The 27,990-nt window shown below is 38.9% G+C and overlaps 1 long non-coding RNA gene across 1 annotated transcript in view; it reads left to right on the forward strand.

Annotated features, from left to right (window-relative positions):
- LOC309655070 overlaps window positions 1-27,990 on the forward strand; it is a 448,619-nt gene that overhangs the window by 407,748 nt on the left and 12,881 nt on the right. The window lies entirely within an intron of this gene.

Below are 27,990 nucleotides of genomic sequence, written 5' to 3' on the forward strand. Positions count from 1 at the left end.
CCTAGGCAAACAAAGAGAGGAATTTTTATGATTAAGAATGAGGTGGGACTTCCATGGTTGCGCAATGGTTAACAATCCGCCTGCCAGTGCAGGGGACATGGGTTCGAGCCCTGATCTGGGAAGAGCCACATGCCGCGGAGCAACTAAGCCCATGCGCCACCACTACTGAGCCTGTGCTCTAGAGCCCACAAGCCACAACTACTGAGCCCACGTGCTGCAACTACTGAAGCCCGTGTGCCTAGAGCCCGTGCTCCTCAACAAGAGAAGCCACCACAACGAGAAGCCCGTGTGCTGCAATGAAGAGTAGCCCCTATGTTCGGTTGGAAGCACAGGTAGCAATCTGAACTCTGGATCGGCATGTGAGGGGGAGTGGGTGTTGAAGGTTTTTGGTACAGCCTGTAAGCTGTGGGATCTGATGCTATATCCAAGTAAATAGTGTCAGAATTGAGTTAAATTATAGGACATCAAATCAGTGTCTGCTGAGAAGTGGAGAATTGCTTGGTGGTGTTGGAAAAAAACACAATGGAGTATGTACTCCATTGACAGATAATTGGGATAATCTACACATTGTACTTAAGTTGTGCTCTTATTTAAAAAGTAGAGATGTAATCTAATTTGTGTGGGATAAGCAATTTTCATTATATTCTTCATATAGATTCCTCTAAAGTAGTGATTTTTAACTCCTTTTTTCAAAAACCTCTGAGAATATGATGAACGATACCTACGTTGAAGAATTACACATATGTACAAAGTTCACATTTTGTATGGAAGTTTAGGAATTTAAGGTACTTCAACTTAAGAGTTCTGCTATGCTCTAGGACTTCAGTGGCTGAACATTCCGATTTCTTCTGAGAAACATACCCAAATAAGGTTTCATCCTGCCTGTTTTTTTAACAGCTTTATGTCGATATAGCTAACACATATTAAACTGTACATGTTTAAAGTGTACAATTTTTTTTTTTTGGCTGAGCCACACGGCATGTGGGATCTTAGTTCCCCGACCAAGGATTGAACCCGTGCCCTCTGCAGTGGAAGCTTGTAGTCCTAACCATTGCACCGCCAGGGAATTCCTAAAGTGAACAAACTGAAAAGCTTTGGTGTGTATACACCTGTGAAACAATCACCACAATCAAGATAGTAAACATATCCATCATTCCAATTTTCCTAGTGCCTTTTGTAATTCCTCCCTTCAATTCCACTATCTACCTCCAGATAACCACTGAGTTGCTTTCTGTTGCTTTACTTTCATAGAATTGTATATAATCTCAGCACAATTATTTTGAGATTTATTCATTTCATTGTATCAATGGTTCATTCCTTTTTATTTCTGAGTAGTATTCCATTGTATAGATGTATCACAATTTGTTTATGTACTCCCTGTTAGTGCACATTTGGGTGGTTTCCAGTTTCTAGCTATTACAAATGAAGCTGCTAGATTGCTAGAATGTTTACATGTAAGTCTTTGTATAAACATTTACTTTTACTTTTCTTGGGGAAACTAAGAAGATTAGTAGTGGAATTGCTAGGACATATGGTAAGTGTACACTGAACTTTTTAGGAAACTGGCAAACTTTTTCAAAGTGTACTATTTCACATTTCCCACTATTGGTGTATAAGGGTCCTAGTTGCTCTACATTTTTACCAACATTTGATCTGGTCACTCTTTGATTTTAGACATTCTAATTGGTGTCTCATTGTGGGTTTACTTTGCATTTCTGTAATGACTAATGATGATGAACATCTTTTCAAGTGCTTTTTTGCCATCTTTAGATCTTGGCAAAGTTTTCAAATATTTTGCTCATTTTTTAATTGGATTTTCTTATGATTGAGTTTCAAGAGTTGTTTATTCTGCACAGAAGCCATTATCAAATATATTATTTGCAATCTTCTCCCAGTCTGTGGTTTGCCTTTTCATTCTCTTAATATCTTTTTTTAACATTCTGCCTATTTTTAACACTACTTCTTAATTTACAGATGACCAAATATAAGAGCATCAAAATGTGGATTATGGCTAATCACATGGTTAAATTTACCTAACAGATACCTATATAGCCTCCACATGTAATTTTTATATAGTTCTCTTAATATCCATGCGGTTTTCTAATAGTGAACCCAAGCTTGCTTGGAACATACTTCATAGGAGCAAAATTTTTTGTTTTTCCTTAGCAGGGAAGCCTGATGTCAAAGTATAATTTTAAAAAGTTAAAAACAACTTATGTAATTATATTGTGATCACTTAAAGATTTATTTAAGTCAGGATTAAGGAACCAGCAGGCTCCAAAGCTGATTCAAAGGAGTATAAATCTGAAAAACTTGCAAACTAATTTTCTACACATTACCATCGAACTTTATGGAGTCTGGGGCCTAAGTGATAGTAAGCAGAAGTCAGTTACATCTTCCTCTAGAAAAATTAGATGATCTTTCAGTGGACTTGGTGGACAGTGCCCTAGTATGACTTTGAAAGAGTATGGTAATCTTTTTGCCTTATTTCTAAGTTTTGGATTAATTAAAAAAAAATTTTTTTTTCATTTTATTAAAACTCTGGTCCATCAAAATATGGAATACAAAGTGGGCTGCAAAGAAGGGAATCAACCAACCAGAGACAGATCTTTTTTGGTTCCTGAAATCCAATGTAAATACTAACTAGTGCAGAACAGGTTCTCTGACTTACCATTTCAAAGCGCAGGATGGTTCAAACTAGGCTGATTATGCAGAGAATCTCCTGCAACCAACAGCTGCTGGGAAATCAAACTAGAGAACTCTGGTCAGTGGTTTGGTTACTAACCTACACTCTCCCAAATTACAACTGAGTCAGAAAGTGGCCAAGTACCAGCACGATAGATAGATTGTTTTGATTCTGGACGTTCCTTTAGCTCACATGAAGGACTGACTCATTCCCCAGAACCTGTGACTATGCTACCTTACATGGTAAAAGGATCTTGAGGCGGGGAGATTATCCTGGACAGTTTAGGTAAACCTAAATGTAATTGCCAGGGCCCTTAAAAAAAGGGCCCGGGAGGATCAGGATCAAGAGTAGGAGAGGTGAAGAAAGAAGCAAGATTTTGGAGTGAGGTGAGGAAGGGGCTAGGAGCCCAGGAATGCAGGAGGCCTCTGAGAAAGGCAAGGAAGGCTTGTCCCCTGAAGTCTCCAGAAGGAATGCAGCCCTGCTGGCACCTTGATTTTAGAATACAGTTCTGGAACAAATTTTTGTTGTTTTTAATCACTAAATCTGTGGTAATCAGTTACATCAGTAGGAGGAAACTAAAAGAGGACCACATTTGCTTTCCCAAACTATTTGAGATCCGTGAACGAGAAGGTCTAGCAGAGGTTTTACTTGGGTGAAGCAGTCAATTTGTGGTTTCCATAGCTCTTACTCACAGAAAAAGCTGTGTAGGTATTACATTGAGGTTTATAAATTTTAAAACCTAATTGTTCCTTACATCTTTAAGTTCAACTATTTTTTTCTTTCAGTTTTATTGAGATATAATTCACATACAGCACTGTATGTTTAAGGTGTACAGCATAACGACTTACATGTATTGTGGTAATTATTTAATTACCAATTACCACAGAAAGTTTAGTTAACATTATCTCATACAGATACAAAAAAAAAAAGGAAACACCAGTACACATTTATCTTATAACCGAAAGTTTGTACCTTTTGTCCACCTTTATAAGTTCCACTTATAATCTTAAGTTCATCTTCAAAATAACTGTTAAAATGGACTAAATTATTTACCTATTAACAGTTATTTTCAAGATTATTATTTATCCCATTATTAAACATAGTTGAATTGTCTTAAATAATTTTAAAATGTACTTTTAAATTATTTGAATATTGTAAATACTTCAAATCGTACTAAACCTTCTCACATATTTAGATAATTCTAGTAAATCTAACATGTAGTTAATATAATAGATCCTCCTTTTCTTAAATATTCACTCTCAGAAAATTTTCTAATAACTTTTACCTTAAAATCAACAAATCTAACATCAATCATCCATTTATGCATTTTAAGTTAGAATCATAAATTAGTATGTTAGTCTCTAATATAACAAATCTTAAATATTACATCTATTTTACATACTAAATAGGCATGGAATATTCTTAAACCTAACACGAAAGCATTATACTATGGGTTTGATTTACTTAATCCTTCATATATTGAGTCTTGGTTTAAAAGACCCTTCTTTATTCAAACAGACCCTTCTCACTGAGAAAACAATTATATAATCCTAAACAAAGCTGATTTACCATTTCAGTGGGCTGAGATCTCTGACCTGAGATTTTTGTGGGGATTTGGAGACGTGGTGCTGTAGTCATCTAGGAGGATTCTTCTGCAGCAGTAACAAAGGCAACATGAGTTCTATGACAGAGGATCAATGCCCTCCAAATGGGGCTGGTTATTTCATCATTTCTTTCAAATTAATCACTTTATTTTGGTAGATGAGGTATAACTCAAAGTCAGGGTACATCTTAACTCGATAGGAATCATCTATTCTATCTATTGCTTGATTCTATGCTGAATTATTTTCACATTCCATTTAAATTAGAGCCTATTGAATTCTGCCTAACTAGAAAATGAGATTATTTCTGGCACTGGATCCAGCTGCTAAGCCAACAGGAGATGGGAAGTCAAATATAGCCAGTTACTGTGGAACTGGTGGAGAGATGAGATGCAAGCCACAGTATTTAAGAATGTGTTGAGAGGATCAGATAACTAACTGTCATAAGTTAACAATGACATCTACTATTTTGAGCATTCCACACACCAGGCCTTATGCTAACCACTCTATTACATTAACTCATTTTTCCACAATAACCTTATGAAGGTAAATGTATTTATTCCTAGTCTGTAATAAGGAAACTGACTCAGAGAGGGAAAGTGACCTGCCCAAAGTCACAAGTTTAGTAAGTGGCAGAGCCAGGATTCAAAAGAGGTATATGTCATTTTAAAGCTGTTAACTATCAATGGAGAAGGTTCTAGAAACTTTAGCTCTGGATTCATTTTCTCCTATCAACAGAATGAAGGGGAAATGAAAGAATTCCCTGCGGATATGCTTTGCCCAGAAAGAAGGTTCAGGAGATGCATAGGCATAATGGAAATCCCTTGTCTAGCCAAGAGAGTTTGGATTCAAAAAAGAGACCCTGTGGTCAGAAAAGGCTTGGAGAAGGATTTCATATTCTGGGGACAAATCAGTTGTATGCCTCACTGAGCTAAATAGGGACTCTGGATTCTTCTGCTTCATAACAAAACAAAAAGCAAACGTAAACCAGGTCTTTTTTGTTCCTTCCTCATTAGTGTTATAATTTCCTTTTTTGTGAATTCTTAACTTTAATAAAGTTCATAAAACAATGTGCACAACTTAATAGAATGAACATATGTACCCACATCTTGTCATTGTCCTCTTGGTCCATGCAGAATTCCCCCCTGGAAACAAACACCTTCATATGGTCATGGCTACCACTCTCATTCAATGTGTTTAAGACCATCTTCTACCTCCAAAGTTTTCCCAGGGTGGGCTTAGGGCTGTGACTGATCCTCCCCCCAAAGAACCCACAGAGCTCCCCAGTGATGGGTATAAGATACAGGGATAAGGAGAAATCTAACAGGGGAAAGATTTTGATCTCCTATTCGCCCCTTTTATTTCCTGGAGCTTGAGACATGGAGATAACTCAGATCTGAGCTAACAGAGAAAAACAAAGAGAATCAAAACAATTGACACTGATAAATGTTACTTAATGGGGAAATCCTCAGTAGCAGTGGATGCCAATGAGTTATAACTTCCAAAGACCCCCCCACTGGATTCCATCTGCACATAGACCCCTGCATTTCTAGTGAGAGTCCCTTGGTGATATCTTCTGCTAAGAGACAACTTTCGGTGCACATCCTTTTGGGAGAAACCAGACACCCCTGCTTTTGAAAGGGGAGGAACAATCTGCATATATGCCCATGAAGGTGAGAATAAGAAGTTTTTATGCTCCAGATTCAAGAAAAGAAGTCTGTCCTTTTGCTACAGTGCCACAGTGCAGGGAGTGTGCTGCCCGATCCAGGAGACCCTGCTAACGTAGAGCACAATCCCATGGTGCCTCTCTAGCGCCAGGCACTGCTGTAGTGCAAGCTATTGTCATATTTGTCCCCTAATTGGGCATGTGCACAGTCTATTCTTGCTTTCTTTCTCTCTGCACTCACTGGATCAAGTGCAATCTTTCAAAAGCACAAATCTGATTATCTAAATCCTCTTCCTGAAACTCTCCAAAGCTTGCTCATTGTCTGTCATGTGGCCTCCTCGTCTCCAGATGATTAGACCCCATGCAGCCTAAGCAGACTTATCTCACACCTGTTTCTCACTGATATTTTAGTTCCACCAGAGCATCAAGCTGCCCTCCTACCTCAAGGCCTTTGCAAGTGATGTTTACTCTCCCAGGAATGCACTTTACTTTCTGCTTTGCTTAGATAACAACTATCTTTTGGATCTCTATTTGAAAGTAACTTCTATAGAAAAATCATACCTGCTCTTCTGGACCAGACCAAGTTCTGTTCCCACTAAATTCTTTCTTTGTCCCCTGTACTTTCATAATTTCATATGGCTCTGATTAATGTTTCATCTCCAGCAGACTGTTAGATTCTAGAGAGCAGGGGCTGTGTTTTTTTTTTCATGCGGCATTTCCTGCTCAGTGTCTATCACAATGCTTAACTTAGTAGGTAAGCGCTAAGTATTTGTTGGATGAATGGATACACGAAATGAAAAACATCGGATTTAAGAGTAGGCAATGTGGGCTTCCCTGGTGGCGCAGTGGTTGAGAATCTGCCTGCTAATTCAGGGGACACGGGTTCGAGCCCTGGTCTGGGAAGATCCCACATGCCGCGGAGCAACTAGGCCCGTGAGCCACAACTACTGAGCCTGCACGTCTGGAGGCTGTGCTCCGCAACAAGAGAGGCCACGATAGTGAGAGGCCCGCGCACCGCCATGAAGAGTGGCCCCCGCTTGCCGCAACTAGAGAAAGCCCTCGCACAGAAACGAAGACCCAATACAGCCAAAAATAAAAAAAAATTAAAAAAAAAGTAGGCAATGTGTGTTATCATGAAAACTCTACTAATAACTAGCATGTGATCTTAGAGTTATAGAATCTCTTGATCTCAGTTTCTTCTACTGAAAAATGAAGTAATTAAAGTAGATCATGTTTACTGTTGTTTCAGTTATAAAGTTCTCTGAGTACAGGCACACCTTGTTTTCTTGCACTTAGCAATATGAGAAATTGCTGCGGAATTCTGGAATGAATCATTTGGAGAGAGTCAAGTTAGAATATTATCAGAAATATTTGAGATTGCTGATTGAGTCTGATGAGGTCAAACCTGGATGCCCCAGATAACTCTGGTAACCCCCTGGCAGGCACAACGAAGGCTGTGCTCTTTACCTTATGGTGGCCAGGAATGTGTTCTTAGGGGATGTACTGTGGCCTGGGTGCTGCATTTGCAAGTGGCCAATGCCTTGGAGGCCAGATGGGGTCAAGCAAATTTGGTAAAGTGTAAAACCTCAATTTGGTGCATATCTAATCCACAGGGTTTTTTTTAATTGCTTTTAAAAATGTTATTTTCTTCTCTATGGTGAAATCTGATATAATGTCGTAGAGCAAAATACTCCCCTCCACTCTTTTTTAAAACAATATCTTTTTTTATTTTAAGCTTTAGGGGCCATTAAAGACAAAATATTTTCTATGCCATTAGTGTGTGTCCTCTAGATGGCAGAACAGGATTTCATTTTGCACAGTTGAATCCTCTTGGCTATTTAATTGAAGTTTCCTATTGCGGAAAGTTCTTAGTTATTTGGTAACTGAAAGACTCAATATGTGTTTAAAAATTTCTTTTCTTACAGATAACATCTCACCTATCCAAAGTCACAGGAATGAGAGGCAAGGTACATTAATGGAAAATCTGAACAATACATTTTAATTTTTATTACTTTTTAAAAAAATTTGTTTATTTATTTATTTAATTAATTAATTTTTGGCTGCATTGGGTCTTCATTGCTGCACACGGGCTTTCTCTAGTTGTGGCTAGTGGGGGCTACTGTTCCTTGCGGTGCGTGGGCTTCTCATTGCGGTGGCTTCTCTTGTTGTAGAGCACAGCCTCTAGGCGCACAGGCTTCAGTAGTTGTGGCTCATGGACTTAGTTGCTCCAAAGCAAGTGGGATCTTCCTGGACCAGGCCTTGAACCTGTGTCCCCTGCATTGGCAGGCGGATTCTTAACCACTGCGCCACCAGGGAAGCCCTGAACAATATATTTTTTAAAAGTCCAAAATATTTGATGTTCTCAAGTTGCATGTTATCTTGAATAAATTGCTAATTATCTTGCCAAAATGTAGATCCTACTCTACCAGCTTTAAAGGATAGATAAGACCTTTTGTTAATTGACATTTATTGTTTCGACTTAATGAATGTCACTGGAGTCCTTGAAAATTATTCTCTTACTCTCTAGGTTAAAATGTTGTTACATTTCCCTTTATGTTGCAAATTTGCTCACTGACACATTTTTTCCCCCAAAGAACGTTCAAAACTAAACTTTAGAATAGACCTGGCTTTGTTATTAGGAATTTTGAATGTCACATCCAAAAGATGGAATTTACATAAGGCTCCTTAAGCAATCATCATTTATAAGAGTTTATGATATTATGAAATGTCATCTCTGAATACAGTTGCCATCAGGGACTATTAGCTTTCCCATCTCTTAATAACCTATTCCTACCAGGGAATATATTTTCCACAGCAGACACAATAAATACTTATACATATGAGCAGACTTAAATACAAGTCACATTCACAGCTTTGATCTGAAATATCCAAGGTGATGTACTTGAGAGTTCAAGTTTAATCTTTCTTTTACAGAGGATCATCTTTCTGCCACAGAAAGCTTGGATCTCATGTTTCCCAAATGAAGATCATTCTTTCTCCACTAACAGGGAGGTAAAGTAATCAAGGCTAATTTCTGGATTTTAGTTTTACATATATTGAGGTCTGCGTTCTATATTTTTTGTTTTAGGTAGTGAAACAGTGCTTTCTCAGTCTCTGATAATTTTGCCCAAGACTGACTAAAATAAGCAAAAATGACAAATACATGTTGTCTAGAGTAATGACAGCTATGGCGTTTAAGAGAGCATTGCTGAGGATTCTGGGGCCAAGTCTCGCTTCAGAAGGAAAGGACACTATGATTGATGAGCATTTTCTGTCATGTGAAAGAGCAGGGAGGAGGGACAGGAACACAAATTTGCCTTCTCATCTGGGTTCTGGCTGCATTATCAGAGGGATTTCAAGTTCATTTCTTCAAAGGAATTCAACAATGTGACTGCATGATTAGACTAGCTCCACTAAGAGGTCTTTTTGAGTCCACTCTGCTTATAGTTTAGGCTAGAGATGAACAATTCCAAATTTCTAATCTCTTTATGCCTTTCTGAAGGCTTTGCCAGGCTTCTCACCAATTGCTCGTTTTTGTTTTTTTGTTCTTCCCTGGTTAGCATGCAGGTAGAAGGTATTAGCTGGGAAATATATCTCATTACACATTTTAAGGACCAGTAGCACTGATTCTTTTCAACTGAGGAATTTGGTCATTCATCTCAGCCACAGATACTTGTTTAAAAACTATTATGCAGCATGGCACTTTGTTAGGTGAGGGATTCACAGTGCTGGGAAAAAACACCCTTGCCCTTCTGGAGTTTCCTTTTAGATTTGAGTTCCTCTAAAATTACTTCATTGAATGGCTCTTCTGTGTCCACTTACTCCACCTATGTGCCAGCAGTTATTCTAGGTGCTGTGAACACAGCAGTGACTAAAACAGACAAAGTTTCTGCTTTCATAAGTCTTTCATTTTAGGGGAAGGAATAAATGAATATACATATGGTATAATATCAGTGATACACGCTATAAAGAAAAACAGGAGAAGGTAATAGGAGTGGAAAACTGGTCAGGGAAGGTCTCTCTGTAGATTTTTAAAATTTAAGCAGAGATATGAATGAAGTGAAGGAGACACCTATGTGAAGACCTACGGGAAGAGTGCAGAGGGGCAGTAGGTACAAGCTGAGGCTCATGCTGGGTGAGTGCAATGATCATGGAGGGAGCCACATGATCCAATTCTGTTGAGCCCCTAAGGGGAAGTGGGAAGATAACAAATTAGACATGTAGCCAGATGTGAAACCATGGTAAGGACTTTGGCTTTTATTCCAAGCCTTTTGGGGCATATTGGAGGGTTGTGAACAGGGGAAAGGTACAATCTGAATTTGTGTTAAAATATTCACATCGATAGAGTAAAGGCCAGGGAGGAAATGAGAGTAAGCATGGAGACCAGATAATAAAACTCTACTGTAAAGAGTGATAAAAATTATCATAAAATTCTATTTTAAAATATTTTAATACTTTATATACAATTATATATATATATTATTGTCAAAATACTTAGAGGTTAAATCCACACACTTTTTAAGAAATTCTAAGCTTGCTAGCCCTTGTCTTATGTTGTCTAACTCAAACATCTATATATATCACATGATATTTTAGAATTTAAAGAACATATAAAAAACAGTGATTTCTTTTTTTTTTTTTTTTGGCCACACCATGTGGCATGAGGGATCTTAGTTCACTGACCAGGGGTCGAACCCGCGCCCACCTGCAGTGGAAGCATGGAGTCTTAACCGCTGGACTGCCAGGGAAGTCCCCAGTAATTTCTTAATTTAGGTACAAAAGAAACACCCAGGCCCCTCACCAGACTGCATAGACACCAATGATGCTCAGGTTGAGATTACGGGGGACAAATGAAAATACGTCCAGGCCTCAACAAAACCTACATCTGGGCACCTGAATGTCTAAGCAGTTTGGCTGGCAGTTCCAAGAAAATATAGGGTGTTAAGAAAGAATATTAATTGTTATTATTACAAACCCCCAATTTGAACATATTAGTAGGATTATTTGACCTTCAAGTTGGAAAACAAAGATAAAAGTTTCCTCACAGTGATATTTGCTGAGGTTTTGGGGGTGGGGGGGGCAATGTTGTCATTAGTGTTATTTGCAAACATTTCTAGTTCATTCCCATTCTGGGCACATGAAAAAAATGGGACTTTCTGACTCCTTGTGATTGGGAAGCCACATTAGTAATTCTGAGCAATGAACTGAGAGTAGAAATGATGCCCATCACTTCTGGGCCAAACCTTTAATGCTCATACAAGATATTCCAGAGCTGTTTCCCCTGGCATGGAGACCAATACTTGGGGTAGTGTTTCCCAATCAGCTTGAGTCTCATAGTAGCAACAATGAGCAAATTCTACCCCCCTGCCCAACCTCATTCCCTCCATCTCAGCTCTGGAGGACATACAGTAGGAACAGGAAATGAATCTTGGTAGTTTTATGCCACTTAAAATTTAAGATTACTTGTTAGTCCATATAACCTACATCCTGATAGGGGCAACAAAGTTCTCTATGAGTGGAAATATCATTTAAATGTCATCGCTAATAAATTGTCACACTTTCATTCAATTTGGCTAATAGGCCATTTCACTTATCCAAAGATACTGTTATTGACAGAGTAGTTATCAGGTGGGATTTTAAAAACCATCAAGTCCTGTAAGAGAGTTATTAGGAAAGTATATATAACATAACAGCACTAGATAGCTGAAGAAAAGCTCTACTTCTTACTTTTTAGATGACATACAACTTGGATCTACTGCAGTTTTCAAAGATTGAGTCTTCACTATTTCCATCATCTTTGGGCCACGTTCAACATCATGACCAGGAAAGAAAGTCACACCCAAGGTTCCAAAACTTATCTGATTCATAGCACTAAAGTGACCCTACTGGCCTAAACTTGAAAAGAAAATATGAAACAAAATAAAAGAGTTGAAAAAGGATAACCCCAAATAAGATGGCCTGGAAGAACATCTGTGGTAAGCAACCTCCAAGATGGCCCCCCAGTGACCACTGCCTCCTCGTGTTCATGCCCTTGTGTAATTCTCACCCCTTGATCGTGGGTTGGACTTAGGGATTCACTTCTAATGAATAGAAAGTGACATATATGACTGCCACTTCTGAGGTTAGGTTACAAAAGACTGTGGCTTCCATCTTTGGTTGCTCTCACTTGCTCTGAGGGAAAAGCCAGCGCCCGTGTTGTCAGCTGTCCTATGGTGACACACTTAGCAAGGAACTGAGGGAGGCTTCCAGCCCACAGCCAGTGAGGAACTTGGATCCTCAGCCCAACAACCTGAGAGGAACTGAATCCTGCCAATAACCATATAAGTGACCTGAGAAGCAGACCCTCCTCTAATCAGACCTTCCCAATGTGTCCTCACCCCAGGCGCCAGTGTGCCTGCAAGCTCAAGAAAGGTCTTAAGCCAGAGGCACACAGCTAAGCCACATCCAAATTCCTGATCCACAGAAACTGTGAGATAATGAATGTTTGCTGTTTCAAGCTGCTAGGTTTTAAGGTCATTTGTTACGTAGAAATAAACAATATGATACTTTAAGTATATCCTAGCATACAATGCCAAAGAATATAAATGCAAAGCTATGGGTTTCTGAGAGTATATTTTAAAAGTGTCTGGACTAAATCCAATTATCATAAAGGAAATAGTCCTTTTAGCTAAGCCATCAAGACCATGTGTCAAAAAGCAGAATTGCTTGATAAGACCAAACTGTACTGTGGTAGAAACAGTTAACACTCATATTCACATGTTCCCTCTTCATTTCTCATCTTTTCTTACAGTTGGATTCACCATGTTATGAGTTCTGTCCCATGGAATGTAAGTAGAAGTAAACTGTTTTACTTCTGGGTTTATTCCTTCCCCCAATATTTCAACTAATCTTTAAGCCAGGAGATGGCAAGACTCCAGGATAGAAGAGGCATGTGGCAAGAGGGAGAAATAAACTTGAATTAAGCCACTAAGATTTCAGGTTTTATTTGTTACCATAGTGTAGCCTATTGCAGATCCTGGTTACTATACCCAGGAATAGTCACAATGCAGTTTCTAGGTATTCTGACTGATCTATATGTGGAGACAGTATCACTAGTCCAATTTGTAGGACAGATTGTGTATTTTCGTTTTTCTCCAATTGGGAAGGCTCTTCTCGTCCTCCACAATGATCTGGTTACATAGTCCAGAGGGGACTGAGATGCAATCTGTGCCATGGAAATTGATGTCACTTGCATTTCTGCTCATTTCCATCTAAACTTGACAACTGGTTTACTTGTATATGAAACTTCTGTATTTTTAATATTATTCTGTGTGCTTGTTTGCTTTCCCTTTAGGATATAGTTAAATTCTTGGATCGCTCCAGCTCTTTAGAAGCTGACAAATGGTCAAAGTATCTGCTTTAATAAAGAATTATGTGCTTTAGGGAATTCCCTGGTGGTCCAATGGTTAGGACTCTGCACTTTCACTGCCAAAGGCACGGGAACTACGTGCTTTAACAAAGAACATTCCTTCCTAGCCTTGATTGGTGTGGAAACAACCCCATATAAAAGGTGGGGCTTTTGGTTTCACTTTTATCTTTTAGGCCACATTTATACGCCTGGGTGTCTAGACGTGGAATGTTCTATGGAGAAAGCCCTATGATATCATGTTTCTAAAAGCAACTGTCTCCTGGTGCCAATTCACAACCACCTGTAAAAGTGCATCAACATGCTTGAATTCATCCATTTATGTTTAATCAACTAATTCAACAAATATTTATCAAGTGCCTAAAATGTGACGGGCCCTATGTTAAGGGTTAGGGATGCAAAGATAAAGAAGACTGGGTCTCAGTCATCATGGACCATATAGGTCATGGGAAAGAGCCACGCTGAAAAACCATTACAAGTATGAAGAGCATTACAGAGGAGGTCTGGGGGCAATAGTGAAAGTGTAAGGGTGTGAGGGAAGGAAACTTGGGTAAGAGGGCGCTGTCTGAGATAATCACTGTGAGGGAGTGATTTTTAAATTGAAATTAAAGGAGAAGTGGAGTTAGCTTTTGGGGGGAGAGCATGGAGAATGTTCCAGGTTGAGAGGACGACCAGTGTGATGGCTCTGAGGTGAGGAAAAACTGAATGAGTTAGAGGAACTGAAATAAGACCAGGATGGAGGCAGGTGGATCTTCCAGGGCCTAATATTGCCAACAGCATCTTATCACGGTCAGAGAAGCTTTGCAGAAGAAATAGACTCCTGACTAGAAGTTTCCAAATTCAACAGAGAAAATGAAAGAATTTTTTCCTTTCTGATTCTGACTGCTCTCTTCAATATTGTCTGTGTTCTCGAAAAGGAAGTTGATCAAATGCACTCTTTTCTTTTTTTTCTTTTTCAACTTTCACTTATTGTATCAATACTTGGCTCAAGCTCCCCATTCCTGGACATTTTATTTATTTAGAAGCATCAGTGACATATTAACACGTTGGGGAAGTTGAGAGGTTAAATGCTCAAGCTTTAAACAGTTGTAGAATAAATTCCGTGGTAAAGGTGATGCTTAATTTTCACTGTGAAGGTTAATCAGAGGATTCAAAGTCCTTGTAAAATTCTCACTCTAAAGCCCTGTTTGTGTCTCTCCTCTGACCCTGGAAACTCTCATCCTCAAACTTTAGTCAAAACACAGTCTTTTACTTTCTCCTGATTTCATTCTGGAAAACATGAGAGCTACCAAAATGTTCTATTATTCTGTCTGCACTATGTGATTATGTTTGCTAGTGGCCTGGAAATGAATCAATTGGACTGTTTTAGAAATGATCTCTTTGTAAAAGCAAACCGTAGAATAATATGAGAGTATTTTGTTTGATGACAATCAGTGACTGGCAAAGCCATGTAGCCTGAAACATGGAGACTGCCAGGTGCCATCCACCAAATCCTGGGTGCCAAGAGTGATTTGCAGAATGACACTGCTTCTCCCTGGGCTCATCTACATGTTGTGGCGGACACCCTGTGCCGGCAGCTCATTTATCAGGAAGCAGTGCCATTCGCATCGATAATGTCTGCAATTAGAGCATATTAGTCCTGATTGAAAGTGAGGCGTCAAAGGTATTATGTAATCTGAGGAAGAGAAATAACATCTGGAGTCCTGTCATCTCAGTGGAACAGAGTAATGAAAAGCTGGGGAAGAGTAAATGTGAGCTTTTGTAAACAAGAAGTTGTGGGGCATTTTCTTTAGAGATCAAATTCCGTATAACTTTGTAGATCTTTAACAATACTAGTTAGCATTTATGGAGTGCCACAGGGATGGTGCTCAATGTTTACATGTGTGAATCCCAAATCTCACCACAGCCCTGTGAGAGTCATTACTATTCTCATTTTACATTTGGAGCTTTAGAAACAGGGGATGAATAAATGAATCAACCACCCATACAGGGCCTAAGGATGGGGAGGCTGAGGCTGGAATGGCTGACACTGGACCCAGGTCTTTTGGTTCTCCACCCATATGTCTTTACCCTGCACCATATTTCCAGTTCGCCAACAGAAACCAAGGGGACAGGGACTTTCCTGGCGGTCCAGGGGTTAAGACTCTGCGCTTCCACTGCAGGGGGCATGGGTTTGATCCCTGGTCAGGGAACTAAGATCCAGCATGCTGCACGGTGCAGCCAAAAAGAAAATAAATAAATAAATAAATAAAGTCTCTAAACAAATTGTTCTCAGTATAAAAGAAAGAAAAGAAAGGAAGGAAGGAAGGAAGGAAGAAACCAAGGGGAGGAGGACCCTGAACTTTCATGAAAAATAGGAAGCAAGGCTGGCTAAATATAAGAGGACTAGGTGCTCATCTATAGGATTTTTTACCAAGGATATGTTGGGGAGGAAGGAATTTTCCTCTTATGCTTTTAGCTTCCTCTGGCTGGTCTAAGAATTAAACTGAACTGAGACAGATTAACAGGAGAAAATCAAAGTTTAATAGCCTGTATACATGGGAGAGACCCAGGAAAACTGATTAACTCACCAAAATGGCTGAAACCTTCACCCTTAAATACCATCTTCAGCTAAAGACAAAGAGGACATTGAGGGTAGGGATTTGGGACTTTAATGGGGAGAAAGGCAATTGACATGGAAAAGCAAATGTTTGGTAAACAAATGTTTGCTGGGCCTTGCAGAGACAGTGGGACACACAGAGGAATTTTAACACAGACTTTGCTAGGTTCCTTTCTGTCTACCACACCTAGTTTATGCTATAGTTATCTATGGTGATAGCTCTAGTCCTGTAATAGGCCCTTAATCTAAATTCTGTAGGCGGCTAAGGGGGAAGGTCAAAGTTTCTTTCTGAGTCTTTTGGGCCTTGTTTGTTTTCAGCTCAAAATAATCCACATGCCAGAGACATTTTGGGGTGGCAAGTTTTGCTTCCCTACAGATGAGATGCTTGGACATCCCCAGGTATTTTCTTCTACCTGCTAACTGATGCTTGAAATTCCAAAGCCTTCAGCCTCAGGCTCTAATCTTGTCAAAGTATTTTTTTTCCTCCTGTTATAATGCAGGAAGGGTAGATCTTTAAGCTCTAAATCAGTCATGGTATTTGTATAATATGAATGAAAGGCAAGAGATCTAGTTTTCCCAGGAAAAGGGGGCACTGGGAAAGAGTGGAAGAGGCTATAAACAAGAAAGAAAAGGAGGAACACAAAGTAGGAGCATTTATTTAGACTACACTGTGAGTGGTGTGCCCAGAAGTGCCCAACATGGTGGTGGGCAGGGAGTCAGGGCAAAGTGTGTGTGTGTGTGTGTGTGTGTGTGTCTGTGTGTTTGTGTTCAACTGAAGATGAACTGAGGACATATTTTGCTTCCTTGTCAAATACTTCTTATTGCAGTTTTCGAGGCATTTCCATGCTCAACTTTAAAATTTGCCCTACTATTACACTGGGCTGAGTTTAAGAAGGTTTCTGAAACCTGAGCTGACCTACATATTCCCTACCGTCAAACAGTCTTAACAACTTCTCCATATTGTGACCACAGAGAACGTATGTGACATCAATACTCAGCATTATTCCATTTGGTTAAAAAAGGAAAAATATAAACTATCAGCCTCAATAGTTCATGAATATTTTATTGAGATTTGATTAGAATGGGAAAATTTTAAAAATTTGCTTAGCATCAAAGCTACAAAAAAATTAGTCTTTTAAAAATTGTTCCTACAGGCAACGTGCTTTGAATTATTACAAAGCAGAAAAAAACAAGGGCTATGCTAGGGCCAGATGATAGAAAATGAAAGCTACATGTGGTTTTTCTAGCAAGCATTCCCGAAGGGGCCTTGATGGCTGGGTACATACTTTTGATTAAATTCACTGAGTTTCCTCTATTGTGGCTACAATCCTGAGCTGGTAACTAAATGTGTCGCTTTCATGGAGACTTGTGTATTAAAAATCACAGAAAGGTGTTCTCTGAATATGTCATATTATATGAATATTTTATAACATTATGTGAATGTTGACCATTTTGGATACAGATTTTAACTTCAAGATAATTACACCCATTGTACCTAGTGTGGGCATCCAAAGGTTAGCAAGATGGAAACTACATTTCATTCGCCAGTTCCTGAAGGTTCCTTCTCCTTGTGGCATGTGTGAAAAGCCCCTTTACTGAACTGTATTTTACTGACAAGTATAGACATTAGAGTCAAACTGCCTGGATTTGAATTCTGGCTCCATCATCATTAACTGCTCAACTTTGGGCAAATTATTTAACCTCTTTGTGTCATGGTTTGCTCCTCTGTTAGAATGAGAATGATAACAATACCTACCTTGTTGAATTGTGACAATTAAATGAGATAATATACACTAATTGCATGGTACATAGTAAGTTTTTAATAAATATTTATTCTTACTATTGCCCTTTCTAGTTTTCTTTTCCTAACCCTTTTCCTCAATCTGCCCTCCATCACTCTTGCATCAAACATTTCTTAAAATACCTTACAACATTTACTGTTTGATCTTTAAGTTTCCCTCCAACTATGAGCTTAAGGTTCTAGGATTCTTTTACATGTCAGGCATTGCAATAGGTATGCTGGAAAGTACAAGATGAGTAGTAAGATGTGTTCTCTACTCTCAGATTACAGCCCTGCAAAGGAGGTAGGACAGTCTTAGCTAATTGCTGCATTAGGCAGAATGTGATGTGTTCTTACAAAAGTATAAAATGCATTGGTAATACTGGAAGAGGGAGGAAAGATAACTTTCAATAGGAGAATGAAATATGATCCAGGAAAGCTTTTCAGCCAGAATGGACTTTGCATTAGATCTTGAATGAGGACATTTTAAGATGACGGAACACATGAGCAAAGGCACTGAGGCCGGAAAGCAAAGAATGAGTCTGGAGAATTTGAGTAATTCTTTGAAATTGGAACCTATGTAATGATGGTTGGCAATGCAGCCCAGGAATTAGTGATTCCTAGGGAATTAGCATGACATGCTAAGGACTTTGAAATTTATTTTACTCTTAATGAGAAGCCATCAGAAGTTAAGAACAAGAAGGAGCAAAATAGCTCATTGTTTTTTCTTTCTTTCTGTTCTATTCCCTCTCCTGTTCCTTCTTCATCTTCACGACTGATTAAAGGGTTGCTTTTCGTTAAAGCACTAGGTCAGTCCCACCTAGTCCTTCCCTTTGCCTCACTACACTTGCCATAACTCTCTGCACAGGGAGCACTGTATCCTCTGTTAAGGTTGTTTACTCTCAGGGATATTAACTTACATCTACATATTCTCAGTGACAGATGCAAAAAGAACATCCTCGATAATATATATTCTAATGACTTGAGCTTCTTCAGCGATTAGTTTTTGAATAAAAACATTGTAGATCAAATTGGCCTTGGGTCAAATGTTGACAATGTAAGCTAATTAGTGGATTTTGGTTTATATTAGCATAAAATAGGCATTCTTTTGAACTAGTGCTCCCTTTTTGAGTACTCGCATTACAACTCTATAATAAGCACAAGTTTAAGGTAACTACATATGGAAAGAAAATTGCATTCTGAATCTACAAAAAACAATGAGATTTTCTGTTTTACAGTTGACCCCTGAACAACACAGGGGTTAGGGGTGCTGACCCCTGCACAGTCAAAAATCCACAAATAACTTTTGACTCCCCCTAAACTTAACTACTAACAGCTTACTGTTGACCAGAAGCCTTACCGATAACATTAACAGTCAATTAACACATGTTTTGTATGTTATATGTATAATATACTGTATTCTTACAATAAAATAAACTAGGAAAAAGAAAATGTTATTAAGAAAATCATATGGAAGAGAAATACATTTACAGGACTGTACTGTGTTTATTGATACCATAAGTTTACCAAGCCTGTTTATAAGATGAATTCTGTGTGTACCTACATCAATATTGTCTTATATGATACAAAACACTGTAGATGTTGTACATATTACAACACTAGACAACAAAAATGAAAAGATAATGTGAAAAAGAAATTCATATCTATTTACAGGTATAATGATTCATGCATTGATAACAAAAAAAGCAGCAGTATGCTTGCTTTATGGTCGCCTGGTGTCATTGGTATGATTGCTTCACTGTAGCTTATACATTAATGAATGAATTATTATAAAACTTTTATGACAGACAGCATTATAGTCATATTCGTAATACAGTATTGGAAATATTGTTACATTTTAAAAAAAATCACTTACCTGTGATGATCGGTTGATAAGCAGTTTCTCTAATTATGAGACAGAGGCATATTGGCTGGTAATGTAATTCTTTGGAGGCATAGTTACAAAACAGTAAAAAAACAGATGCATTATTAATTTTATATTAAATATCACTCACTTTATGCCTGTATAAGGATAGACTAGTATGTACCTATATTTTATGCATGTATGACAAACCTTTTTCTTAATGTTTTTGATATTTCTAGGCCACATGGTTAGTCTGCAAACTTTTTTAAGTTGTCGCAAATCTCCAAAAAGTTTTCTAATACATTTATTGAAAAAAATCCACGTATATGTGGACTCGCAATTCAAACCCTTATTTTTCAAGGGTCAACTTTATTTCCATGTAAATTGATTTTTTGGTCAGTATTACAGTTTAGTATAAAAATATAAAATTTCCAAACTCTTGCTTGAGTAGGACTCTATTTAATGCTCCCAAATTTAGCTGTATTATATTAAAGTAATCAAATAAGGAGACCATTAGACTGAGGTGGCTCTAATACCTTGGGAGCCTATGTAAGCAAACAGAAACCTAAGCCAGAGAAAATGCACTCGAATCTAAGGAAAGGAAACTTAGGAACAACCGATCACAAACAGCCAATTAGGTTTTCCCAAATAAAGCAACCAAGTACGCTATAGCCAATCAGATAATTTCCTTGCTCTACTTCTGCTCTGTCCTAGAAAAGCCTTTTTCCTAGATTCTATCCATGGAGTGCTCCTAACCGCTTTCTATTTGGCACTGCCTGATTCAAATGGTTGTTTGCTCAAATAATCTCTTGTAAATTTAATGTACCTCAGTTTCTGTCTTCTTGTTTCCTTAGAAAGTATGAACCAGACTTCACCTGTTTCCATATTTTTCTGCCTCTTCAGCAACTCTCTTAACCTCCCTGGTCTGTTTCCTTGTCTGTACCGGAGTAATTATAAAAGTAGCTACCTCATCGAAATGTGATGATTAAATAAATTCGATTATTAAGTAAGTTATGTACACTAAGCTTTTTGAATATGCCTGATATAGCAAACTCTGCGTGCCAGTAAATCTACTACTTTATCAATGAAGATGAAGTTGTTTTCTTTACTTGGTAAATTTTCTTCATTCATTACCCCACTTCAATCTTTTTTTAAAAAATATACTTTTTTTTTAGGCAGTTTTAGATTTATAGGAATGTTGACCAGAAGTGTAGGGAGTTCTCCCAAAACCACCTTCCCACACATGCACAGCCTTCCTGACTATCAGAATACACCACCAATATGATACATATGTTATAATCGATGAACCTACATTGACAGGATTTTTTAGGGCAGTGAAACTAGTCTGTATGATACTGTAATAGCGAATACATGTCATTATACACTTGTCTGAACCCTTAGAATATACAACACCAAGAGCTAACTGTAACGCAAGCTATGGACTTTGGGTGATGATGTGTTAATGTAGCTTTATTTTTTTATTTTATTTTTTTGAATTTTATTTTTTTATACAGCAGGTTCTTATTAGTTATCTATTTTATACATATTAGTGTATATATGTCAATCCCAATCTCCCAATTCATCCACCAACCCGCTGAGCCCCCCTTTCCCCCCGTGGTGTCCATACGTTTGTTCTCTACATCTGTGTCTTTATTTCTGCCTTGCAAACTGGTTCATCTGTACCATTTTTCTAGATTCCACATATATGTGTTAATATACAATATTTGTTTTTCTGATTATGACTTACTTCACTCTGTATGACAGCCTCTAGGTCCATACACGTCTCTACAAATGACCCAATTTTGTTCCTTTTTATGGCTGAGTAATATTCCATTGTATATATGTACCACATCTTCTTTATCCATTCTTCTGTCAATGGGCATTTAGGTTGCTTCCATGACCTGGCTATTGTAAATAGTGCTGCAATGAACATTGGGGTGCATGTGTCTTTTTGAATTATGGTTTTCTCTGGGTATATGTCCAGTAGTGGGATTGCTGGGTCATATGATAATTTCTTTTTCTTTTTAACATCTTTATTGGAGTATAATTGCTTTACAATGGTGTGTTAGCTTCTGCTTTATAACAAAGTGAATCAGCTATACATATACATATATCCCCATATATCCTCCCTCTTGCATCTCCCTCCCACCCACCCTATCCCACCCCTCTAGATAGTCACAAACCACTGAGCTGATCTCGCTGTGCTATGCGGCTGCTTCCCACTAGCTATCTATTTTACATTTGGCAGTGTATATATGTCCATGCCACTCTCACTTAATCCCAGCTTACCCTACCCACTCCCCGTGTCCTGAAGTCCATTCTCTACATCTGCGTCTTTATTCCTGTCCTGCCCCTAGGTTCTTCTGAACAATTTTTTTTTTTTAGGTTCCATATATATGTGTTAGCATATGGTATTTGTTTTTCTCTTTCTGACTTACTTCACTCTTACGTCACTCTTATGACAGTCTCTAGGTCCATCCACCTCACTACAAATAATTCAATTTCATTTCTTTTTATGGCTGAGTAATATTCCATTGTCTATATGTGTCGCATCTTCTTTATCCATTCATCTGTCAATGGACACTTAGGTTGCTTCCATGTCCTGGCTATTGTAAATAGTAATGCAGTGAACATTGTGTTACATGACTCTTTTTGAATTATGGTTTTCTCAGGGTATATGCCCAGTAGTGGGATTGCTGGGTTGTATGGTAGTTCTATTTTTAGGTTTTTAAGGAACCTCCATCCTGTTCTCCATAGTGGCTGTATCAATTTACATTCCCACCAACAGTGCAAGAGGGTTCCCTTTTCTCCACACCCCCTCCAGCATTTGTTGTTTGTAGATTTTCTGATGATGCCCATTCTAACTGGTGTGAGGTGATACCTCATTGTAGTTTTGATTTGCATTTCTCTAATGATTAGTGATGTTCAAATTGCCTATATTGCAAATACACTATTTTTTTTTTCTTTTAACATCTTTATTGGAGTAAAGATGCCAGTGACCTTGTCCCCACTGTGAGCCACATCCACCCACTGCCTCTGCAGGAGACCCTCCAACAGTAGAAGGTAGGTCTGGTTCAGTCTCCTATGGGGTCACTGCTCCTTCCCCTGGGTCCCAATGCGCACACTACTTTGTGTGTGCCCTCCAAGAGTGGAGCCTCTGTTTCACCCAGTCCTGTCGAAGTCCTGCAATCAAAGCCCGCTAGCCTTCAAAGTCTGATTCTCTGGGAATTCCTCCTCCTGTTGCCAGACCCCCAGGTTGGGAAGCCTGACGTGGGGCTCGGAACCTTCACTCCAGTGGGTGGACTTCTGTGGTATAAGTGTTCTCCAGTCTGTGAGTCACTCACCCAGCGGTTACTGGATTTGATTTTATTGTGATTGTGCCCCTTGTTCCATCTCATTGTGGCTTCTCCTTTTTCTTTGGATGTAGGGTATCTTTTTGGGTGAGTTCCAGTGTCTTCCTGTCGATGACTGTTCAGCAGTTAGTTGTGATTCCATCGCTCTCGCAAGAAGAAGTGAGTGCACGTCCTACTACACCGCCATCTTGAACCAATCTCCCATGTAGGTTTATTGATTGAAACAGATGTGGGGGATGTTGGCAGTGGGGGAAGCTGTGTGTGAGTGGGGCAGGGCGTATATGGGAAATCTCTGTACCTTCCTCTTGGTTTTGCTAGGAACCTCAAACTGCTCTAAAAAATAAAGTCCATTTTTAAAAAATCCTCTATGCTGGACCTTTTAATCCTTTCCCTCCCCCTAATCTCTGGCAAGCACTGATCTTTTTACTGTCTTCATAGTTTTGCCTTTTCCTGAATGTCATATAGTTGGAATCATACAGTCTTTTTAGATTGCCTTCTTTCACTTAGTACGTCATATACATTTAAGTTTCCTCCATATCTTTTCATGGCTTGACAGCTCCTTTCTTTTTAGCACTGAATAATATAGTCAATTGTATGGATGCCCACAGTTTACTAAATCCTTAACCACTTACTGAAGAACATCTTGGTTGCTTCCAAGTTTTGGCAATTATGAATAAAGCTGCTATAAACATCTGTGGACTTCCCTGGTGGCACAGTGGTTAAGAATCCACCTGCCAATGCAGGGGACATGGGTTTGAACCCTGGTCCAGGAAGATCCCACATGCCACGGAGCAACTAAGCCTGTGCACCACAACTACTGAGCCTGAGCTCTAGAGCCCATGAGCCACAACTACTGAGCCCATGTGCCACAACTACTGAAGCCCACGCGCCTAGAGCCTGTGCTCTGCAACAAGAGGAACCACCGCAACGAGAAGCCCGTGCATCACAGTGAAGACCCAATGCAGCCAAAAAATAAAAATAAATAAATAGATAAAAATGAAAACTGCTATAAACATCTGTGTGCAGACTTTTGTGTGGACATAAGTTTTAAACTCATTTGGATAAATACTAAGGGGCACAATTGCTAGACTGTATTGTAAGAGTACGTTCAGTTTTATAAAAACTGCTAAGCTGTCTTCCAAAGTGTCTGTGCCATTTTACATTCCCACCAGCAGTGAATAAGAGTTCTTGTTGTCCCACGTCCTTGTTAGCATTTAGTGTTGTCAGTGTTTTGGATTTTGGCCATTCTAATAGATCTGTAGTGGTATCTCATTGCTGTTTAATTTGCAATTCCCTAATGATGCAAGGTGTTGAGCACCTTTTCATATGATTACTTGTCATCTGCATATCTTCTTTGGTCAGGTGTCTATTCTTTTGCTCATTGTTTAATTAGTTTATTTGCCTTATTGTTGAATTTTAAGGGTTTGTTGTATATTTTGGGTAACAGTCCTTTATCAAGTATATCTTATGCAAATATTTCTCTCAGTCTGTGGCTTGTTTTCTCATTCTCCTGACCTAAGTCAATCTTTTAAATTAAAAAAATGTTTTTTTAATTAGAAAAACATTAAATTAGAAACTTAAAACAGAGTGACAAGAAACAACATTTGAAAAACCAAAGAAGGGTGTAGTGTTTTGGTTTATATTTTTAAATTTTCGCTGAAAAATACTAAGTGACTTGATTGCTTTTCTAGTCCTTATTTTTTTTTTTTTTTTCCCTAATTTAAAAAAAATGTTTGGCTGCGCTGGCATATGGTATCTTAGGTGCCCCACCAGGTCCAGGATCGAAACTACACCCCCTGCATTGGATGTGTGGAGTCTTAACCTCTGGACCCCCAGGGAAGTCCCCGCTTTTCTAGTCTTTTAAAGAACATTTGTATTTTGAAATAATTTTAGATGTGCAGAATTGCAAAGTTAGTACAGAGTCCTGGTTTACCCTTCCCCCCAGCCTCCCTTAATGTTAACATCTTACATAACATTGATACATAATCACAACTAAGAAATTAACATCAGAACAACACTTAGCTAAACTGCAGACTGTTAGGATTTGATCAGCTTTTCCACTAATGTCCTTCTTCCATTCCAGGATCCCACAGAGGATATCACATTGCATTTAGTTGTTACATCTCCTTAGTGTCCAAACTTTTATGGTTTCTCTGTCCCTCCTTGTACTTCATGATTTTAACACTTTTACCTGAGTACCAGTCAGGTATTTTGTAGAATATGTCTCAATTTCTCATGATTAATTGGACTGGGGTTATGGAGTTTTGGGAAGGATACCACAGAGGTAAGGTGCCCTTCTGATCTTGACATATTAACGGGGACATGACATCAACATGACTCATAATGTTGATACTAACCTTGATCATTTGGTTAAGGTGGTGTCTGCCAGGTTTCTCTCCTGTAAAGTTACAAAATTTCCCATTCCATGTTCTGTTCATTAGAGGCTAGTCACTAAATCTGGACCCCATTCCACCTCCTGGAACCATACTAATTAACAGGCATCACAATAATTAATAAATACTGTGGGGTGATACTTTGAGGCTATGCTAATATCGTGTTTAATATCCTGTTTCTCCTTAAAGTTTTGCCCACTAATTTTAGTATCCATCAGTGGAATTTTCCTGCAGCAATAACCACTGTGGCATTCTAATGATGGTTTTCTATTTCTGTCATTTCTGCTACATTTATTTTTGGAATCCTTTTGTAAAAAAAGTTTTGTTCCCATTTATTTATGTATTCAATCATTTATTCATGTCATGGATATTTATTTTATTGTGTTATCATCCACTACTACTATTTATTGCTTTGCTCAAATTTTCCCAGCTCTGGGCACTGGGAGATCTTTAAGGTTGTCTCCTGTATCCTGTTCACATGTCCCCATCCTGCTGCTTTTTTTTTTTTTTAAACTCATCTCGAGTACTTTCTTACACTCTAGCCTCAAAAGGTGCCCATCTTATATTTTCCCTGCCCCACATTTGGAGAACTGGCTAGAAAAAATGTGTATACATATACATATATATGTGTATACATACATATGCACACTCATACACACAAATACAGCAGTGTCTATTTCTACATCTCTTCTCATGTATATGTACATATTAAAAGTCATGAGTTGACACCAATAACCCTTATTCCAACTCAACACCTGGGTTCTTTATGGCTTTCCAACTTTCTGTATCTGTAAATTCCTTGTCCGATAGTGAGAAACCTGGCTTCCATTAACCCCGATAGGTTGACTTGTTTGCTCAACCGCCTGCTATGATCCCAATCTCCTGACCACACTGCTGTCACCCCAGTCCACCACTTCTGCACCTCTTCCCTCAAAGGCCTCAGTGCTGCTAATTCCCCACAGGAAACGGGAAGGAGGAGAGGAGCAGCTTGTTATTTTGAAGAACCGTGTTTCAACAGACAAGACTCCAGAGAGACCCACACAGCCATCTTGGGATTTAGTCCTGGGGACTGAAAATCACCCAAGGCAAGGTGTTTTTCCCATGAAGGCTCTGAGGAAAATGTTCGTTATTTTTTTTATCTGGAGCCTCAGGTTTTCGCCTGTCAACCTGCCCTAAGACACTTTCACTTATCAAGGCAGGTGCTTCTTCAGAGATACTGGGAAGAATTTCCTTCAGATCACAATATAATTCTCACTTGACCCATGGTTCCTGAAGTCACCTCAACGTGGGTAGAAGAAAACCTTTCGTCCCCAAGCAGCATCTGAAATGGACACAACCTGCCTCACATTGACCCCTTTATTTGTTTCACCAACTAGCCCAGACCTGCACTTCGACATCCTGATTAGGACCAACTCTGGCATCTGCCTATTATGCCTTCTCAGCTGCTCCCATCTGCTTGTTATGCCTTCTCAGCTGTAGGTTACATTCCCCCCCCCCACCCCCACGTAGGAGCCCTGTTGGGGTTGACCACGAGAACAGCCCCTATTGAGCCAGGCCTGGCTTTCCTGCCCGGATGCTCTTCTCTGTCATCAACCCCATGCCAATCCTGGCTCTGAAGTGTGGAGCCTGTGACAGTCTATAGTCACGAATGTAATTTAAAAGTCAAAAGTTAGCTTAGATGAAACAGCCACGGAAGTCTGTTCTCAAGAAAATCAGATCCTGGTAGGGTCAGTAAATTAGCATTTTTCTCTGAGTCAGTTTCGCTTGAACTAATTTAGTGTTCCTTTGCTCACCACCCTTTGCTGGATTTTCTCAAGCTTTTTGTGACTCATTGAAAACACACACTTGTGCCTCTCTTCATACATTACTTAAAGATCAGCATGTCAGCAAATAACTTATTAGCAGAGAGCTAGTGAAATGTAGGGATGACTGACAATTGCTCAATGTCTAGGAAAAACACATTACCAAATAGAGCACGTTGGGAAATGAGTATAGAGGCTTGAAAGCCTTAATCTGCAATTCTAGGTCTGAATGCAGAGTGGATTAATATAAAAATGGAGAGTGTGCCTATTGATTGATGGAAAAAAAATCCGGATATTCCTTTCGTGCAGTATTCATTAAGCACTGACAAAGCCACCGTTTCACCATATTTTGGCTTTTCTTATATGTCATCAGAGACAGAAATTAAATTTTTTTATTTCGGCCTGTCGGATCTGAATTATGAAAATACTAGCAAATTAGCTAAAAAATTTACAGTGCTGTTTGGCATTGTGAGAGCTGAGAGTTTAGAATGGGGATGTGTGGAAAAGGACTGGGTAAGAGGAAGAAGTCATTAAAGTTACAAAGATAGCACTTTGGGGGAAGACTGAATTGTAAGGAAGAAAAATATGGCAGTGCTTGTTGCATGGTGATTCTCCTCTAGCTGATCCACATTCAAATACTGAGCCTCTTCTATGTGTGGGAATGATAGTGATGGCCGTGGCAATTGATAGAGGTAACTTTCCATGCAGGACATGAGTAGGGCTTTAGAGGTAGGATCTGTGCAGAGCATGGGGGGCCTCCTTCCATCACTATGCTTCTGGAATATTCAGTGATGTCTGCAGGTTCTGTCATTAAAATGACACATATCTTTGCATCATAATT

The sequence above is a fragment of the Balaenoptera physalus genome (assembly GCF_965194825.1).
Source record: "Balaenoptera physalus genome assembly, chromosome: 2".
Lineage (NCBI taxonomy): Eukaryota > Metazoa > Chordata > Mammalia > Artiodactyla > Balaenopteridae > Balaenoptera > Balaenoptera physalus.